We start from the raw sequence: 18,012 nt of genomic DNA, 5'->3' as shown, positions 1-18,012 counted from the left end.
AGTTTCAGGGCAGCTAGAAACCCCCTCTACCCCTTACAGGGGTTTTCTGATCAGCCTGATGATCAGAAACCAATGATTTGGGGACTGTAGGGTTTGGTTCCAATGCCTAGTTTCCACTGGTCACTTTCCTTTATACTCTGACAAAAGCTACCACTGAACCACTCATCCTGATGGTCCTGAGAAGCAATTGCCATAATTTTTTTTTAAAGATTTTATGTATTTGAGAGAGAGAATGAGAGAGAGAGCGAGCACAAGAGGGGGAGGGTCAAAGGGAGTAGCAGACTCCCACTGAGTTGGAAGCCCGACACAGGACTCAATCCTGGGATTCCAGGATCATGACCTGAGCCAAAGGCAGATGCTTTACCAACTGAGCCACCCAGGCACCATGCCATAAACTTGAAAGCTCTGCCCATGACAAGACCATCACACTGTCTTGATTCCACAGAATACCTTAACTGAACAGCTCGTTTTGCCAATGCTTATTTAAGGAATAGAGGAATAGGAGGGGCCTCTGTCACAATCAAGACAGAACCTTCTTCATCGGGGATTCCTCCAGCTCCTGGACTTCCAAGGGACTCCAGCCAGCACTTTTATGTGAAGGGTCTGGTGACCCAAAATAAATATACTAAGTGGACAGTGACTAACAAGGTCACACATCATTTCTCATGACAACACAACTTCAGCTTCTGCCCATCCACATGTCACTCTAATTCTCCGATGTCTTAGAATCACCTGCAGCTCTGTAGCCCCAACCCTTTCCCTGGCCAACTCACCCAGAAATTTCAGCCAATACTGGCACAGCCGACCTCAAGGGTGCTTAGGTGGGTTTGAGGGACATCCTTGCTGGGTGCTTTGGGCTGGAGAATGGCAAGATACAGAGAAGCTTTCTGATATCCCCATAAGAACCCCTCTGTGCTACTTTTCTAGGGCCTTACATCCATTCGTGTTCCCCTCAGCACCCATGTTATAGGCTGTGACTGTTGGCCAAAGATGGTCACGTGGCTAAGACCAGAGTCTGTGTTGAAGACACCACACAAGGTAATTGGAAAGCCTATACACTGGGGACCCTGCAGAAGTAGTATACCCAGAATGAGGAGATCCTCTCTTCTCACCCAACACATACCTCATTCCAGGTCATTCTGCAGAGTGGTTTGTTAGATGGTAAGCAGTCATGGTGCGTAAGTCAGCACAAACTGTGACCCAGACACTGCCCTGCTAATATACCATGAACAGTATCACATGAGTAGAGTACACGGCCTGAATGCCCATTTTAACTTAAAGCCCAAAGCTCCACATGGACATGGTCTTCTGAGAAGCCCCTGCCTCTCCAGCTAGTCCCTCTCATCCATTTGTAGGCCCATGGAAGAGGAAGGAGGAGATCCCCTGCCCTCCCTCACAGATGGAGTCCTAGACCTCCACCTGAGGTGATCCCTCTGGAACTGTCAGGGAAAGAACAGTTTCCATCTTTCCCAGACTGTCTCAGATTATGGACCGTGAGTGGGTGACAGATGGTCATGAATAATAGTGACAGAGTAAACTTACAGGGGAAAAAACCGAGAACCCATTAACTAGGAAGAATATTCTGGAATTAAAAACATGTAAGCTAATATGAGCTGGGCTGCCTGGCAGGATGGGACACCCTGTCAGCCGATGAGTTCTTACTTAGAGCCAAAGCCAGGTCTGGGAAAGACTCAAGTATCTCTTCGCCCGATAAGGCTGGGGTTTTTATTCCACAAGGGACGAGGGCCCATGCATGGGAACAGAGGCATGCCCTCTTCCCATAACAAAACGAGACTCGGCTGCTCCCAGAAAGTCAATGCCTGCTTTGACTCCCCGTGCTTCTTCTGACACTCCTGAGGTAACTGGCCTCTGGTCTGGCCAGTCCAGACTCAGATGTAGAAATGGGACCTTCCCCCCACCTCCTGAGACTGAAGTCACCCTCCCCATCCCCTTTTAATTAAAACAAGCACAGAACACCTGAAGGAGGGAATCGTGCCCATCAATGGAACTGGAAGCTTCAGGCTTGAGAAGGGACCTTCAGAAGCACATCTTGGGGCAAGTGTCAGTCTCCTGAGGAGAGGGTTGGAAGTCCCAGGCTGATGGACCTGGCAGAGAGGAGTGGAGGGCCAGATGGAGAGACAGAAACTTGAGAGGCACCTCCCTTTTACATCTGAGCATATGGGTCTTGGCCCCCATGTGGTATAAGAGAACCCGTGGGGGACCAAGTTACAACTTCTGCTTGGAGATTTGACTGTCTTGTTGACCAGGAACTTGGACTTACCTCCACTCTAGTCACCCAGGCGTGGCATGGGAGTGTAATAACGGGGCTGGCGCTGTGCCAGGGAGACCTGGAGAGCTGGGAGCACCCAGGAAAAGAGAGTCCCACTTAGAATCATCCTTACTGTCCTGAAACCCCAGAACCATATTCCCTGACCCGATTGCATTCTTCGGCCTCTGTTAACCCAATAGAGTGCCGTGGTGCAAATCTAGAAAAAGGTGCCCCAAGTGTGGAGCTTGTGGGCATCTGGGCAGATGCTGTATGTCCAAGAGTGGATTCCAGCCCCCATCCTTTGCCCTTCACAGAGCGATTTGTAATTTACATAACTGCTCCCCCTCTTCCTGGCTGTTCTCCATAAATGACCAAGTAAGCATTTGGGGACAAAAGGAGGGGCCCTGTCAGAGAGAGGCTGTAATCATCACATCACAGCACATCTTCCAGGCACTGAGCTAGTGCTCGCCCTCCATCACCTAGTCCAGTCCTCCCAGTAAGCAGATCAGTCCCATCTCTTGCTCTTTGGTAAATGAGGGTTCTGGAGGCTTCTTGAAGTAAGAAAGCTGTCCCAGGACGAGCAGCAAGAAAGCACTGCCCACCAGGCTTTCTGAGATCTCCGAGATTGGCTTTCTGACCAAACCCAATCTTTGGAGGTGCTGCTTGTTTTCTGCTATTTTTGTGTCATTCCACTGATTCTCTGAGAACTGGCTGCAGGTTCAGATAAGATCATGCCAGAAAGTAGATCCAGAAGGTCTGCCTGCCAAACCCGGGCTCCTTCTGCAGGCCTCACTGTCTCCCATGCAGCACCTGGCTGGTCTTGCTCTCACTCGTGCCTGGAGTGGCCCAGAGAGACAGAGCGCAGGGACAGGGTGGACAAGCTCTGCCCCCTCACTCTTGCTCAGGTCCAGCCTCCTCCTGTCAACTGCCAGAGACTGCATCTGCTTTCCTGCCACCCCTTTCCATCTTCCCTGTGATGACCCGTGCTCTCACATATGTGGGCCATCTTGACTCCAGGGACATCTGAGACAGACCCCTTGACTTTTCCGTTTCTCTCGAGTCTGAACAGAAGCCTGCTGTGACAGACCGCGAGGATAGCAGCTTCTCCCATGTCCTCACCAACAAAGAAATAGTCACTAAATCATTCTGGTTTCGTGGCCCTTGATTTTCCTTGTGGACAATTCCCTACAGGGTTAGGGTAGGGGTGCCCTGCGGCAGGAGAGGTGTGTGATGCTTGGGGCCCCTGCACCCCGTCACCTACCAAAGGACAGTCTCAGAAGCATGGTAAGATGTGTGCCCAGCTGTCTACTTCTACGTGTATGCGTGTCAGCTTTGGATTCACAAGTATTACCGAATCACTGGCTGTGCCCATGTCACTGCTGTGTAGACACTAAGTTGGTTAAAAAAAACAATAATGCTATGTTTCCGTAATTCCTAAGAAACCAAAGTGATGAGTATTAGTGTCTTTCAGGCTCTCGTGCAGCTCTCCAGAATGGAAATTCAGGACTGGGTGGTTCTCTCTTCTCATCTGGAGGCTGTGCAGTCCCATGTGCCCTGGGTGATGTAGACACGATTCTGGGCAGTCCTCTCGGTGCAGAGCAGAGCTGCTGGGGAGTTCCCAGGGAGCAAGACTGTGGCCACCATGTGGAAGGACACTGGTAAGGAGACCTCTGCTTTTCTGTAAAAGCTCAGATGCTTCTACATATGTGTGCTTTGGAATTCAGATCATGAGCAGAAAAAGAAACAAAAGTACAACATTAAATAAAAAATCCAGCAGGAATGATTTATGTGTAGCATGTCATTTCATGAGATGCAACTTGGACACAAAGGCTAGTTTTAAAGAGACAGGAAATCCTGCAGGAAAAGCAAGGGGCTACAGAGGAAATGTTTGTTCCTTAGGCTGGAAGGAGTCTTGCCAGGTTTGTGGCACCTCGGAGATGTGGGGGGATCCCTTTCCGGAGTCAGGGGGGCACTGGTTTCATGATTCCAGGTGGGGAGCTCAAGGACAGGATCGCCATATGAGGTAGAAAGGCTTGAAGGGGTTACCCGATTCAGCAAATGAAAATATAGGAAACCCAGTTAAATTTAAATTTCTGATGAACAACAAACATTTTCTTAGTATAAGTATGTCCTATACAATCTTGGAGATGTTCTTATACTAAACCCAAATTTGCTGCTTATTAGAAATTCAAATTTAACTCGGTACCATCTTTTATCTGGCAACCCAGTTAGGAAGCCTCCCTTGAGTCTTTGCCCATAATAATTAAGAGATCAAGAGACACAGGATAAGAAAGAGGTGAATAGGAAGGTATATAGGGAAATCGATGTCTTCTTTCTGGATAGCTGAAGGTGAAGAGATAAAAAAAAGCTTTGATGTTAAAGAATCTTTATTTTTTTTTAAAGATTCTATTTACTTATTTGACAGAGAGAGAGTATGTGCACAAATGGGAGAAGTGGCAGGCAGAGGGAGAAGCAGGCTCCCCACTGAGCAGGGAGCCTGATATGGGACTCGATCCCAGGACCCTGAGATCATGAACTGAGCTGAAGACAGATGCTTAACTGACCGAGCCACCCAGGTGTCCCTTAAAGATACCTTAAAACAAACAAACAAACAAATAAAACAACTGGGACGCCTGGGTATCTCAGTGGGTTGAACATCCAACTCTTGATTTTGGCTCATGTCATGATCTCAGGCTAGTGAGATCGAGTCCCAGCCCGGGTCTTGTGCTCTGTGGGGAGTCTGCTTAAGATTCTTACTCTCCCTCTGCTGCTCTCCTCTCCCCCCATCAAATAAATAAACAAATATATAAAATCTTTAAAAACAACAACAATAACAACACTCTCAGAACAGAGTCAAGTCTGAGTCCAGTGGACTTCCCAGCATAAAATGTGGTTCTGATTAGATTGAAAGTGATTTTCTTAAAATAATACCAGTACATTAAACGGTGACTAGAAGCAGTTACATTTAGGCAGGAAGTTCCCCAGCTCCCTTGCCCTCCCTTCCATCCTCCCTGGACCCTCCTCTTCCTTCCTTCCTTCCTCTCCTTCCACCCTCTCTTTCTGTCTTGCCATACTTACTCTCATCACGTAAATATTTACTGGTGACCAACTCCACACAAAGCAAACCTTCTAAATGGTATTTTCACTTTTACCCAATTGCATCTTTCTTTAAGACTGCTAAAAACCAAGCATCACGTAAATGAACTTCTATGCATGCCCTGGGACCTGGAGAAGAAGGGCTAGAAATAAAGAGGCCAATTTTGTAGATTGCTGTGACCCTGAGCGAGCTGGAAGCTTCCTGCCCCAGTCTCAATCTAATCCCAGGGCCAACCAAAAAGGAAAAGAGCCAAGGCAATTGTCTTAAAAGTAAAACTCTACAATGTGCTCAGCTGTTTCTCCATCTCCCTTTGAAAATGCCTCAACAGGTGACAATTTGGGTCATGGAAGAGGCAAAGTCTCAAAGACAGGGAAATAGAGGTTGTTTCTATAATTAATTCCTTGAGAAATAGTTTTTGATCAACTCCCTATCACTGTTAGCTGGAATAGAATTAGAACGAGATGTAGAAGAGAAACTGTAAAACCTGCTTTGTTTCTCTATCTGCACCATCTTGTCCGGACATTGGGCAGGCCAATTCTGATAGCAGGACCTTTGTGTGGGACGTGAGAGACAACCCAACAGGGTAGATTGAATGAGTCCTCTGTAAATATTCATCAGCTAGAATTTATTGTGCATCCCTATGAATGAAGAGATCCCAAACTTTAAGGCCCGTGCTTACTACCTCCTCTCTCCTTGTGAGTACCAGACGTAGGCTATTTATTTTCCATGGAGCTTGAGTTTGCTGGCTCTCCTGTTAGAATTATACAAACAGATGTTGGTTGCACTCCCCAGACTCATCTTTCCAGTCCTTCTTACTCCCTTAGGGAGCTGTCACCATAGGCAGCCTCTAATTCACAACCTGTCTCCTCTGGCTGTTTCTGGGCCTGATCTGCCGAAGCCCATCACTCTGCATGAGAGGATGTTCCTGAGGAGGAATACACTGCCACCTTTCATCCCCTTTCTTCAAATGTAAATTGGTTCTGTTATGAAACCATTGGTTGACACATCATTTGTTCGGGCTGCGATCCTGTAGACAATTGTACATTAAAAAAAAAAAAAAAAAAAAAAAGCCTTGAATCCAATGGCACCCAAGCTGAAATCCTCCTGTTATTTCTCAGACAGAAGGACAAAACCCAAAATGTATCAGAAAATATTGGGAACAATGGCAGATTTTCATTAGTGTCGGATGGCCGGCTCGGCACTGCTGGAATTCCAGGCGCTATAATTTAGCTCCATGCTAAGTCAATTGTATTAAATGCTTGCTTTTTGGCCCATTTTCATGGCTGGAGTGACTGCCTCCTATGTGTTTCATTGTGCAGTCTCTTCGAATCAGCTGCCTGCCATTTTGTTCTGGTCCACGGGGTCTTTAGGGCCAAAGATAGACTGTGAGTCCAAAGGACTTGTTAAAAGAAATGCTGTTGAATGACAGTGACATTGTTCTTAAGGTCCTGAGGTCAGAACTGGACATGATAACTTTTCATTCTTTGCATCTATCTTTGGGAATTCCTACATAGCCAGTATATTCACTTGGTCAAAGTCTCATTTATTTCATGGGTCCGTCCTGTCTACTAACAGACAGGATGCTTTTTCAAACCACAGAAAGTCAGCACTAGAAGAAACTTTGAAGATCATCTAAATTAGCTGATGACTTTTTTTTTTTTTTTTTTTTTTTTTTTTTTTTTTTTTAGATTAGGAATCAAAGGGCCAGAAAAACCAACTGGTCAAGATGATTGACATCCCTCTTTGGTTTTCACAGCAAGTCATCAGTATGTATCAACTGCTTCAAATGGCAGGTATTGTTTATTTTATACATTTTTGAACTCACTGCACTCTTTTCAAGAGATGCTGCTGGGAAAACTGGATATTCACATGTAAATGAATGCCTAATGCCACATAAAAAATCAATTCAAAGCAGATTAAAAACCTAAATGTGAGTTGTAAAATCATAAAAATTTTAGAAGAAAACAGGACAAATGTTTCACAATATTGATTCTGTACTGGTATATGGGATATGATACTAAAGGCACAGGCAACAAGAGAAAAAATAGGCAAATTCAAGTTCATGAAAAGGTAGAAATGGTGTGCAATGAAAGACAACGTCAGCAAACACTTGTCAACCTGAAAATTGAACAAAATGCTTGCAAATTCATGGTAAGGAATTAATATCTAGACTATATAGAGAACTCCTGAAACTCAATGAGAAAATGTACAATGGACTTGAATAGACATTCTTCCAAAGAATATTTCTCTATTTGGTAAATAAGTACCTGAGAAGAGGTTCAGCATCACTTGCCGTCAGGGAAATGCAAATCCAAACTACAATGAGATACCACCTCACACCCTCCAGGATGACCACTATAGAAAAAGAAAAAAGGAATCCTCAGGTGGGGACTAATCTTGGCGAGGTTGTAGAGAAATTAGAACCCTCAGGAACTGTTGGTGGGAATGTAAAGTGATACAGCTCTGTGGAAAACAGTATGGCAATTCCTCAGAAAATTAAAAATAGGACTATCCTATGATCTAGCCATTCCACTTCTGGGTATATACTCAAAAAAACTCAAAACAGGTCTTGAAGAGATATTTGCACAGATTCACACAGCATTAATCACAATGACCAAAATGTGAAAGCAAAGTAAGTGTCCACTGATGATGAATAGATAAGCAAAATGTAGTATTTTCATACGATGAAATATTACTCAGCCTTGAAAAGGAGGGAGATTCTGACCCAGGCCACAGCAGGGTTGAAACTTGAGGACATTAGGCTAAGTGAAACAAGGAAGTCACGAAAAAAGATAAATTGAGTTTGATTCCATTTACAAGAGCTACTCAGAGCAGACAAACCAAAGAGACAGAAAGAAAAATTGTGTTTTCCAGGAGCTGAGGGAAAGGGAACGGGGAATTGTTTTTTAATGGGTAAAGAGTATCAGTTTTCCAAGATGCAAATAATTCTGTTAGAAGGATAGTGGTGATGATTATACCACATTACGAATATATTCAGAAATGGTTGAGATGGTAAATTTTTGGATATGTGTATTTTATCACAGAGGAAATTAGAAAAAAAAAACTCTACTTATCTATTATGCTGTCCCAGGCAAGCCCCTGAATGACAAAGGGAGGAGACCCAATAATTTAAATAGTGTTTAAATATTATTATTATTTTTTTAAAGATTTTATTTATTTATTTGACAGAGAGAGATCACAAGTAGGCAGAGAGGCAGGCAGAGAGAGAGAGAGGAGGAAGCAGGCTCCCTGCTGAGCAGAGAGCCCGATGTGGGACTCGATCCCAGGACCCTGAGATCATGACCTGAGCCGAAGGCAGCGGCTTAACCCACTGAGCCACCCAGGCGCCCTAAATATTATTTCTTAATCCTGGACGCCAAACTAGACACTTTATGTATTTCAATGAAGACAGCCACGGTATCCTATAGCATGGGCTTTTAAAAAAACCCATACTGCAATTTTCTTTTCCAGATGAAAGTTTGAATATTTAAATTAGTCAACGTTTTCTGTATAACAAACCACTCCAAAACTCAGTTGTTTCAATAATAACAATTTATTAGCATACAATGCTGTGGGTTGCCAATACAGGTGGGGTTCTACTGATTGGTTCTGGGCTTGGCAGGGCTCACTCATATGTTTGTGATCTGTCTACTGCCTTTTGGGCTTGGTTACTGGGGAGTGGGCTTCTGGAAACTACACAACAGAAATGAAGGGGCTGTTACTGATATCCATCATCATCCAATAGGCTCACTAACTTGGGCTTATAAACATGGTATGGAAAGGCTCCAAGTGTAGCACTGGGGCAAATGCTTCTCAAGTCTCTACTTCTATCACATTTGCTACTATTCTGTTGGTCAAAGAAGGCCACATGGCTAGCCCAGCCATAAGGGATGGAAGAAGACTTCATCTCCTGATGGAAGGAGTTAGAAAGCACACATGTAGGTGAGATGCTGAGATGTTCTTGAGGTAAGACCATAGATAATGGGAACTGGATTAAGACCTCTGTTCATCTTATTTGTCCCCTCATTTAACCTTTCAATCCATTCTGAAAATCCCAGGCTCTTTGGCACATATTTTGAAAACCCTCCTCAATGGCAGAGTCACTGGGCAAAGATGGTGACCTTGCCAACCTCTCCTGGTTTCAGGCTGCAGGCAACACTCCTGCCTCTGTCTCTAATCTCTGAGGCCCAGTGGCCAGACTCGCTAGGTATCAGAGAAGCAGGCCCTCCACTGAATAGAGTGTTGACCTACAAACCCACTGCCAAGCTGCGAATGTTTATGTCAGGTTGAATGAAAAAAAATAATTGCTTGTCAACACACGTAATTGTGTTTGAGAAGCTTTGTGTCCATCTTTCATTTTGACAAGGTGTCCTCCATGTTCTCCTCTTAGATTCCGAACTCTCAGCTGATATTGGCTTCAGTCTGTGTGAATGATGGACAGACTGTCACTAACCCATTCGATTTTAGATGGTGCCAGGAGGTCCTTCTAGGTTGGAGGAAAGTTGGCAATGAAGAAAGGAGTGCCCGAGGTTCTGAGGGGAGGGGAGTTTTATTTATTCGTGCACCGCTTTCACAAAAAAAGGGATTTCAGGTGGACTCTCAAAATACATGTGTAGCAGAATTTAAAAAATAAATCAAAATGAAGGGAAAATAAAAACAAAAAAGAATTAATGAAATATTAATTGGGCACAGAGTTTCCTTTCAGACAATTCAGTCAGGAAAATATAACCCAGTGTTCATGAGATATAATTCAATCAGTTCCTCAGGGGAAAGGCATTTTTTCCTACCATCAGACTTTGAAACATATTTTTCCCAAGGGTCTTTATGGAGAGAATGTTCCCTGTGGACATTTTCCTCACCAACCTCCTGATGTAGAAAATACTGGGATGGCCTGTGACAAGGGTTGGAAGTCGGGAACCCCTGACATAGATGGGCCTCCTCAACCCAACAGCTGATAGCACCCACACAGTCAGCGCCCAGAGGATTTGAATGCGCTGACCTCTTTCAAGGGGCATAGACAGATCATTAGTAAGGGTTCAGCCTTGCCTGTAAAACCCTGAGGGATTTTTGAAAATGTAATAAGAGTCTGTTCAAGGTAACCAAAAACTGGGTTATTCTCCTTAGAAGAGAAACATTAACCTAAAGGCCATGTACACCATGGAATTAGTAAAGGGAAAAGGGAGATTGCCTGACGTAAGCATGGCTGGGATTGGGGACATCAGCCTTCTCTGGAGAGCACTGGTAGGGCGAGATCAACCCACCCACTTCTGGAAGGTTCTAGACTGTTTTCCTTGCGGAAGCTGGTCACTGACTATAGGGGAATAGGGTGAGAATGGATAAGATTGCCCCAGGAAGCTCCTGAGACTCCAGATTTCTAGTACTTAAGGAGGGAAAGAACATGCAGGCTCAGTGCAGGTGCAGAAATTGGACACCCCTGGACTCCCGGCATTACCACCGTGGGCTGTGTGGATGGAGCAAGAGACAATCTTTTGAACCTTGGACTCTTTTGGTGAAAACAAGTTATATACCCGCCACAATTACCCCAGGCTTAAACAGAAAGGGTGTTATTCATCTCGCACAACGAGAATTCTGAGGGACTGCACTACAGGGCTGGTGGGATGGCTCGGCAGCCCCATCAGGGACTCAGGCTCCACCTTCCTTCACTGCCATCTTTGATTTGTACCCTTCGTTCTCATGACATCCCTCCAGGCTTGGTGTCTGAAGTCCCAGGTAGGGGGAAGGCAGGAAAGATAAAGCCTTCTGTTGCAAAGCTTCACTATTTTCTCCAGAGGAGAAAAAATTCAGAAATGCTTGGATCCATTGCATCAGTCCAATGTCGCCCAGTCATCCCTGGCTGCAAGGGGGTCTGTGAAGTTGCTCTGTTTGCTGCCAGCCTTGGAATTAGAGAAGGAGGAGGGGAGGGTCCATGTGGCATGTAGGTCATTCTTTCACATTGCCAGTCCGTAGCCAGTAACATTTCTGTCAAAGAGCTGTCTTTCAAGCATTTAGCTCACTCTTCAGGAACATGGCGAGGACACAATAAATGTTACTGTTTCTCCCACTGCAGGGCAGAGCCCCAGAACGAGGCAGTCTTGGCTAGCCGGACCCAAGAGATCTGTCCACGAATCTTCCCAGATTTTCCAGATGAGCCTCTGTTTACAAACTGTTGTCTAAACATATATTAGATAATGAATCCTGATTTGTGGGTTAGAAGACAGGACCGCCACACTAAAAAGCAGTTCTGGTGAATGGCTGGTATGAGGTTAATGGACATGGAATTGACATTACAGCCCTGGATATGGGAGAAATGTCTGGGAGGTATTTCTACATAGAAATGCAGCAACATAATAACGGAAAACAAAGGCTTCAAATCTCTTGGGAAAATCTAGGCCCGGAGAAAAGAATAGGGTGTTTGTTTCTTCACCCAGTGAAAATTTTGGAGAGGAAAAAGGGTTTTCTTAAGAACCTATTTCTAATCGACCAAAGCTAGTATCCAGAGCTCTGAACTTCCGTCCTCTCCCTCGCCCACTGAGACTGAATAAAGCTCTCACTCAGGGCATGAATACTGGGGAGCCCCTGGGGATGCAGTCTCTTGAGGTACAGGGTGGGGACCACAGTGAGTCCTGGGACTGGGCGATCTTCCAGACCCTCCCCTCTCCCGCGGTCTCATGGAAGCCTTCCAAGCTTCCAAGTTGCCTTTCCTGGAGGGAGCTGGACCCACTGTACACGGTGGTTCAGAAAACAGGGATAGGAAAAGTTTATCTCACCCACCTGTGGGTTGCTGGAGCTGCCAGCCCTGCCGTGTCTTGAGTGTGATGCTGCACTGTGGCTCTTGGGCAATTTCAGCACAAAAGGGTCTCACTGTTACACTTGGAAGCTCAATCTATTGCTTTGTTAGGTGCTACAGTGTCCTTTTCAGTTCTTTCTGGAATTCCAAGTCTGGCCTGCTGACTCTGGAAAGCTAAGGAGGGGGTAGGGAGATAGAATACATACATACTGATCAGAGAAGAAATTTACGAGAGATGGAAGGATGCTTGATGTTTTGAGCCAATCACAGCAAAGCAAGAGGGCCAGTTACTTGTGCTCCACCACCTAGAAGCTACTCTCTTTCTGTCAAAAGCCAGGCCAGCCCCTGCCACCATTCCAGCTGCTCAGACTATGGAGACAGAAAGAGAAGCAGAAGACAGACAATCATACCCTGGCAATAAGCAACAGCCACAGCTTTCCCTTTAGAGGGAATACACAGAAAATCCAAGAAAGAATCTACTCGATGATGCTAATTCAGGAACAGAAATCACCAAAATCTGCCCTTTGTGGGGTCCTCCAAGCCAGCTCCGCCCTTTTCAGGCATCACAACACACATGCCTCTAATGGTTGTTAAGAACCAAAGTCCCCCATTCCTCCCTCTTGAAAATACTGGGAAATGTTATTTCAGTGCCGGCCCAGGGATCACAGAGGAGAATTGCTGAGATCCACAGCTGGGATGGGGAGAAATAGGAATTTGGAAAAGCTGCACGGAACTCTATCACATCTCACTAGAGTTCTCAGTGATTCCTTGGTCAGAAGGGGAGGATGAACCTGCTAGCTGTCCTCTTCTTTTTTTTGTAGGAATAGGGACACTAAACTCCATCCTAATCTATACGGCTACTCAGAGTAAAATTGCTTTAGTCTGTCGTGTCCTTTGCTGCTTCAGTGTGGCTATATGACTGAATTTTAGCCAATGGAGTATGATGAATGACTTCTGGAGAAGGTCCTTAAGATTCCAAGTCATGCTCTTCCCTTCCATGCTTCTGCCATTTGGAATGAGCCTGTGATGTGATGACTGTGGCTGCAGAAGCCACATTGGACCATGAAGTGGCTTTGGTGTAGGAGATAACTTGGAGAAGACAGGGTGTAGCTCATATAAACTTGCAGAATCACTATGTTGCACAACCCATCATCAAAATCTCCCAACAAACAAGAGCTCAGGGCCAGACAGCTTCATGAAACTGCTCCAAAAAATAGAAATGGAAGGAAAACTTCCAAACTCATTTTATGAGGTCAGCATTATCTTGATCCCAACACCAGACAAAGACCCCATCAGAAAAGAGAATTACAGACCAATATCCTTGATGAACATTGATACAAAAATTCTCACCAAAATACTAGCCAGTAGGATCCAACAGGACATTAAAAGGATTAGTCACCATTACCAAGTGGGATTTATTCCTGGGCTGCAAGTTTGGCTCAACATCCACAAATCAATCAGTGTGATACAATACATTAATAAAAGAAAGAACAAGAGCCATATGATACTCTCAATAGATGTTGAAAAATCATTTGACAAAGACAGCACCCTTTCTTTCTTTTTTTAAGATTTTATTTATTTGACAGAGAGAGATCACAAGTAGGCAGAGAGGCAAGCAGAGAGAGAGAGAGAGAGAGAGAGAGAGGAGGAAGCAGGCTCCCTGCCCAGCAGAGAGTCTGACGCAGGACCCGATCCCAGGACCCTGAGATCATGACCTGAGCTGAAGGTAGAGGCTTAACCCACTGAGCCACCCAGGCAGCCCCAACAGCACTCTTTCTTGATCAAAACTCTTCACAGTGTAGGGACAGAGGGTACATACCTCAATATCATAAAAACCATCTATGAAATACACACAGCGAATACCATTCTCAATGGGGAAAAACAGCTTTCCCCTAAGGTCAGGAACATGGCAGGGATGTCCACTATCACCACTGCTATTCAAAATAGTACTAGATGTCCTAGCCTCAGCAATCAGAGAACAGAAAGAAATAAAATGCATCCAAATCAACAAAGAAGTCAAACTCTCGCTCTTTGCAGATGAGATGATATTCTATGTGGAAAACCCAAAAGACGCCACCCCAAAACTGCTAGAACTCATACAGGAATTCAGTAAAGTGTCAGGATATAAAATCAATGTACAGAAATCACTTGCATTTCTTTTTTTTTTTAAGATTTTATTTATTTATTTGACAGAGAGAAATCACAAGTAGATGGAGAGGCAGGCAGAGAGAGAGGAAGGGAAGCAGGCTCCCTGCTGAGCAGAGAGCCAGATGTGGGACTCGATCCCAGGACCCTGAGATCATGATCTGAGCCGAAGGCAGCGGCTTAACCTACTGAGCCACCCAGGCGCCCCATCACTTGCATTTCTATACATCAACAGCAAGACAGAAGAAAGAGAAATTAAGGAGTCGATCCCATTTACGATTGCACCCAAAACCATAAGATAACTAGGAATAAACCTAACCAAAGATGCAAAGAATCTGTACTCAGAGAACTATAAAGTACTCATGAAAGAAATTGAGGAAGACACAAATAAATGGAAAAATGTTCCATGCTCATGGGTTGGAAGAACAAATATTGTGAAAATGTCTATGCTACCTAAAGCAATTTAAACATTTAATTCAACCCTTATGAAAATACCATCAATTTTTTTCAAAGAAATGGAACAAATAATCCTAAAATTTATATGGAACCAGAAAAGACCCCGAATAGCCAGAGGAATGCTGAAACAGAAAGCCAAAGTTGGTGACCTCACAATTCCAGGCTTCAATTTCTATTACAAAACTGTCATCATCAAGACAGTATGGCTGTGACACAAAAATGGACACAAAGATCCATGGAACAGAATAGAGAGCCAAGAAATGGACCCTCAACTCTATGGTCAACTAATCTTTGACAAAGCAAGAAATAATGTCCAATGGAAAAAAGGCAGTCTCTTCAACAAATGGTGTTGGGAAAATTGTACAGCCACATGCAGAAGAATGAAACTGAACGATTTCCTTACACCACACACAAAAATAGACTCAGAATGGATGAAAGACCTCAATGTGAAACAGGAATCCATTAAAATTCTTGAGGAGAATACAGGCAGCAACCTCTTCAACCTCAGCCACAACAACTTCTTCCTAGGAACATCGACAAAGGCAAGGGAAGCAAAGGTAAAAATGAATTATTGGGACTTCATGAAGAGCAAAAGCCTTTTTTTAATATAAAAAATAATTAAAAATTAATTAATTAATTAAAATAAATAATTTAAAAAAAAATCAAAAGCTTTTGCACAGAAAATGAAACAGTTAACAAAATCAAAAGAGGACACCTGTGTGGCTCAGTTGGTTAAGCCACTGCCTCTAGATTAGGTCATGATACTGGAGTCCCAGGATCGAGTCCTGATTTGGGCTACCAGCTCCACAGGGAGTCTGCTTCTCCCTCTGACCTTCTCACCTCTCATGCTATCTCTCACTCTCTCTCTCTCTCTTTCTCAAATAAATAAATAAATAAAATATTTAAAAGAAAAAAAAAGACAACCTACAGAATGGGAGAAGATATTTGCAAATGACATATCAGATCAAGGGATAGTATCCAAAATCTATAAGAACTTAATAAATTCAACACCCAAAGAACCAATAGTCCAGTCAAGAAATGGGCAGAAGACATGAACAGACATTCTGCAAAGAAGACATCCAGATGGCCAACAGACACGTGGAAAAGTGCTCCACATCACTCGGTATCAGGGAAATACAAATCAAAACCACCGTGAGATACCAACTCACTCCAGTCAGAATGGCTAAAATTAACAAGTCAGGAAATAACAGAAGTTGGCAAGAATGCAGAGAAAGGGGAACCATTCTGCACCATTGGTGGGAACGCAAGCTGTTGTAGTCACCCTGGAAAACAGTATGGAAGTTCCTCAAAAAGTTGAAAACAGAGCTACCCTATAACCCAGCAATCACACTACTGGGTACTTACCCTAAAGATACAAATGTAGTGATCCAAAGGGGTACGTGCACCTGAATGTTTATAGCAGCAATGTCCACAATAGCCTAACAATGCAACGAACCTAGGTGTCCATCAACAGATAAATGGATGAAGAAGATGTTATATATATTCCATATATACATATATGGAATACTATGCAGCCATCAAAAACTGAAATCCTGCCATTTGCAATGGCGTGGATGAACTAGAGGTTATTATGCTGAGCGAAATAAGTCAATCAAAGAAAGACAGTTATCATATGATCTCTCCGATGTGAGGAGTTTGAGAGGCAGAGCGGGGGTTCATGGAGGGAAGAGAGAAAAAAATGAAACAAGATGTAATCAGGGAGGGAGACAAACAATAAGAGATTCTTAATCTCAGGAAACAAACTGAGGGTTGCAGGGGAGTGAGGGGGTAGAGAGATGGTGGCTGGGTGATGGACATTCAGGAGAGTATGTGCTATGATGAGTGCGGGGAATTGTGTAAGACTGATGATTCACAGACCTGTATCCCTGGGGCAAATAATGTATGTTAACAAAAAACCCTGATACATTTAAAGGATAAAAGCCAATTACTTCAAGTGAACCTGAAAAGTATAATAAAAATTTCAGAATTATCTTCATTTAAATTGAGCCAGAGATGGAAATTATTAGGCATACCCAAAAAAAAAAGAGATATGGCAACCATTCAGTCACTGGAAACCAATGTTCCGGCAGGCAGGGCTGTTTTGTGGGGTAGTAAAAAGGACTCTAAAATTCATCTTTGGGGGAAATAGAATAATCAGAGAATTTTTTCCAAAAAATAAGAATAACATAAACTGCAAAAGGGAAATGGTGCATTTTTTTTAAAGTGGTAATATTGATACACAAAGAAAGACTGATGGAATGGAATAAGATCTATATGTATATATATATATATATATATATATATATATATATATATATATATAATGTAAATATATTAAAGGAGTGGAATCTTAAAAAGAAATCAGGGGGGATGGGGATGGGGTGATAGGGATAAAGAATCCTTCTGTGGAAATGAAGAATCATTTTGTGGAAGATTTAGCCACAATTGGATGTTCTTCTTTTTTTTTTTTCCCTGGTACTTTAATTTGCTTTTTCTAGGCTTTCATTATTTGACTTAAAAAGGCAACTTTAAGCAGCGTGAAGGGTGCCTACAAGTTAACTATTTCCTTTCCTCTAAATTTTATCAATCATGATGGCAGACACACAGTAGCCACTAAATTAGGAAATTAAATGATTTCTAGTAATTCAAGATAAGTCCATTTCCCGACAGCCTCTTTATTATCTCTATATTTTTTCTTTGCAATTCTTCCAGAAAGTTCTTGTCCCCAATCAAACAGATCAACTTGTTTTTCCCCTTTTCCTCTCCCTTCCCCTCTCCCTCCCTTCCATCTTCCTCTTTCTCCCCGGCCCCCCATGCTCCCTCCCCGCCCTTCCATCCCCCCTCCCCTCCACTCCTCCCAACCTTCTAGTCCTCTCCCTCTCCCCTCAATCTCGCCACTGCTCAAAAGAAACATTCTCAAATGCCCTAACCTTTTAGGCCTCAGTGATGAATAATGGGATCTATTATCAAGGATAGCCTTTTCTAAAACTGTAATTTTTAGACTGTTTCCTGTATTTTAGACGGCAGCCAACAGCGGCAACCAGGTACAAAGCGACAGAAAATCGTGTGTCTGCAAGTCTGGTTTTATAAATGGTGCTTTTTAAGTCTCTGACTAGATTTGGCTCTGAGAACTTTAAGAGAGAGAGCAGTTGAAGCTCTCTTTCTATTGGAGACAGAAGGTGAAGACTCCTACCTTCCAAAACAAGAGGCCAAGAGCAAAATGGCAGGAAGTCACCTAGGGTTATTTTCTTTCTTTTT

General features: G+C 43.6%; 1 long non-coding RNA gene across 1 annotated transcript in view; it reads right to left on the bottom strand.

The window, feature by feature from the left end:
- LOC309859750 overlaps window positions 1-18,012 on the bottom strand; it is a 154,362-nt gene that overhangs the window by 116,697 nt on the left and 19,653 nt on the right. The gene's annotated exons all lie outside the window — the stretch shown is intronic.

The sequence above is a fragment of the Mustela nivalis genome (assembly GCF_964662115.1).
Source record: "Mustela nivalis genome assembly, chromosome: 2".
Taxonomy (NCBI): domain Eukaryota; kingdom Metazoa; phylum Chordata; class Mammalia; order Carnivora; family Mustelidae; genus Mustela; species Mustela nivalis.
The sequence above is the reverse complement of the archived record's forward strand: the minus strand, read 5'-3'. Positions and strand labels throughout refer to the sequence as shown.